General features: G+C 28.5%; 1 protein-coding gene across 1 annotated transcript in view; it reads right to left on the reverse strand.

Moving 5' to 3' along the window:
* The window catches only part of LOC100163438 (E3 ubiquitin-protein ligase RNF8), a 19880-nt gene that overhangs the window by 14478 nt on the left and 1899 nt on the right, over positions 1–3503 (reverse strand). Inside the window, exon 2 of the mRNA XM_003247520.4 lies at positions 2586–2787. The gene's annotated coding sequence lies outside the window, so the exon portion shown is untranslated. The remainder of the gene's footprint in view (positions 1–2585; positions 2788–3503) is intronic.

Raw genomic sequence — 3503 nt, forward strand, 5'->3', positions numbered from 1 at the left:
GAGCTTTCCACCTAGTAGGGCACACTTTTTTTAGAACTTTTGTACGGATTTTAATAGAAATATCATGTCCAAATGCTAAAAGAGCCCATCTTGGCGCACTACTAGCAAAAAAATTAAAAATTGCTTGAACTGTGTCAAAAAAATTCAATACTTTACTATGACATTTAGCTGCATCAGATATTACTAAATTAAGATTGTGACTACAACAATGAATATATGAAGCTGATGGAACAAGTTCTTTTATTATAATATATTATTAAATATTGATAGTTAATTTAACAAATATAGGACTTCGATCTGAGGCCCCTAATATAACCTCAGTCTTGAGGCCCCGGTGCGTTGCACCCCCTGCACCACGCTAAATCCGGCACTGTGTATATTAATGATATACAAATAGTCAGCATTAGAGAGCCTATATAGGCTCTCTAGTCAGCATTAATTGCTGGTACCCGTATGGGTTGGGTAAAAAATTAGGATTACACTGGGTATTGACGATTAGCCGCGATAAAACACGATTGAGCATAGAATATTAGAATATTTTATTCGACGTTGCCACATTCAAACCAAAATTTATAAATAATATGCAAATTATTTTATTGGAAAGCTGCAATGAATTGGCACTATTACCTAAATGTGTACAAGTACCTATATAAATTAATTGGTGAGCGAAAAAAAAAACAATTTTTTGAGATGGAGAATTCATAGGCGCAAATAGCGTATGAGATTTGTGGGGGCTAAAGCCTTATTTTGATAATATTGAATAAGCTTAAAATAAAATGTAGGAAATGTTTGGGGGGGGGGCTATGGACATTTTTGGGAGGGCTTAGCCCCTAAAGCTCCCCCCCTATTTGCGCCTATGATGGAGCTTAGGTTAGAACCATTAAATAATATATTATACTATAATAATGAATTAACTCATTCAGTCATACCGTAAATATATTTTGTATTATTGTAATTATTGAATTAGTGCGAATCGTGAAGGTTTTCTTTTGTATTTCTCAAAGGTGGGCATAACCTTGTTAAAAAGTTTAAGTTAAGTTAATTTAATTTTAACTTTTTAACTTAACTACCTAGTTAATTATTTTTGTTTTTAACTTATTAAATTATTCAGTTAAAATTTTAGATTTTGAGCGGAGCGATGAATGTATTTATTTTACATTGATGTGTGTTTTTTTTAAAATTTTTAAAATTTTTTTTTGTTGTTCTATGTGTGTACACAATAAGTACCTAGTCGAAATAATACTTCGATTTTCAACTTCAAAAGCGCCAAGAAAATCAAAAGAAAAATTAAGGTAAAACTGGAATTTTGGTTTTCAGTGTAACTTTAAAACAAATGACTGTCAATACATGACATTTTGACTGAATTTTTATATTAAAATTTTTTATACACTTTAAAATTTTCAAAATATTTTGATTTGTTTTGAACTGTTTAGGGACATTTTCAGTTTCTAATTTTATTAGTTTTTTTTTCTATGAATGTTAATAAAACTTTATTTGTTGAGTAAAAATGCTTGAAAATTTAATAGAAGGCTCCTACTATATTGTTACAATGGAATTTGATAAATATTAAAAATCCTTAGTCACAGTTTTTTTTTATAAGCATTTAAAGTTCAAATTTTGACAAAATACACAGATAAATCACTAAATTTTTTTATTTTGTTAACTTTTTATTTAACTGAAGGCAATTTAATTAAATTAACTTAACTTGCCACAGTTAATTATTTTCATTAACTTGTCCCCCATTGAGTCTATTTCTATATCCTTTGCTACGTCGACAAATTTGATCAATCGTATCGTCAAATTGGTGATTACTGATTTATGCCATACAGTTTATGCTCAATCGTGTAATAGTCATAGGCCGGGTCCACATTTTTTAATATACGCGGAGTATCGAGTAAGAACAGAGTATGAAATCGAATAGGTAGGTACTCAGACATCGAATAATATAACTGCCGAGTGCCGGGTACTTGAAACATCCTTAATCCTTATTATAGATAAATATATAATAATATTTATGAATTTGGAAAATATATGTTCTAACTTCAAGGTCCTATTATCCTAGTGTCCTAGAAAATATAATGTATAATATATTAATATCTATGATTTTGGTTGCGATGGTAAAACAAAGATTTTGAACGATTTTAAAAATTACTGCAAATTAACCCGCATATACGATCGTCGTCAACGATCGTCGATCTGTGGCTATTTGGACCAAATGCGAATACTATCTAGTATCTGGGTACATTTTGGTCATTGCAATTTTTCCAACGTCAAACACAATATAGGTATATTTACTATTCAAAAGCGATTTGATTTATTAATTATTAAATATCTGGACTCAGATATAATCATATAAATATTAAAATATATAATTAATGAATTTATAATAAAAAATTATAGCGGCTATGGGAGTGAGGACATGCAGATTGTTTACAAACATTTTACAATCCTATAAGTACATTTAATTATTTAAAATAAATAGGTACCAGATTTTTCGAAATAGATATACAAGTATAGGTACTGTTATCATTAATTGAATATTTTATATATTATAATAATATTTAAAAAAATGTTAAATATATCACCAAAATCTTCTTCTTTTCTGGTTTGCGGACTTCACTGATTCTATTCAAAAATCGTAGGTATAGATCGGCGTACAAAATATAGTCCGCAATCCATAATTGTATAGAAACTAAATAATATGTCTGAAGAAAGATTCAGGGGCCGACGATAGGCAGTTATTTTTCAATTGTGAACTTTATGATCTTCACAAGATTAAAATATTTCCTGAAAACGTAAAGATAAAATAAAACAATTAGATGACTTTTTTAAATTTAATTATACTTAGATATAGTATAGATTGTACATATATAGTATGGAAAAATCGGTTTTTTTTTAATTTGTCTTATAATAATCAACGAACTATCATAGGTACCTTTAAGTAAGTGTTTTTTTGTTATTAATACATTTTTTGTTATTTGTCAATTTTAATAATGTATTAAATATGATATTATAATAATTTAATCTACAATATATACTGTACATACTGTATTATACAAATTATAAAAATGTTTTATCAATCTAAATAATTTATTACTCCAGAGCGATAAAAATAAACTCTTTTACCATGTGAAATTCAATATTATCGTTAAGAGAATACAATTAATCATTGGCGAAATAGGGGGGGGGGGGCTTAGTCCCCCCCAAGTGTCAGTCAAGTCCCCCCAGTTCAAAATCTAGTTATTAGTACTAATTTTTATATTCTGTGGTACTAAGCCATTATGCCATTAGCCATATGGCCTATGAGTTCCCCCAAAAAATTTAGTCAATTTGCGCCTATGCAATTAATATTAATTAATTAGCTACAAAACTAATGGTTATCAGTAAAATAATTATTACCATCCTGTAAACGACTATTCACATAAATATGTATAGGTATTTAAAATATTTTAATGAACCCGTCATTAATGTTAAGTACCTCTATCATAAAGACCGAAAAAAAA

The sequence above is a fragment of the Acyrthosiphon pisum genome, chromosome A1 (assembly GCF_005508785.2).
Source record: "Acyrthosiphon pisum isolate AL4f chromosome A1, pea_aphid_22Mar2018_4r6ur, whole genome shotgun sequence".
Lineage (NCBI taxonomy): Eukaryota > Metazoa > Arthropoda > Insecta > Hemiptera > Aphididae > Acyrthosiphon > Acyrthosiphon pisum.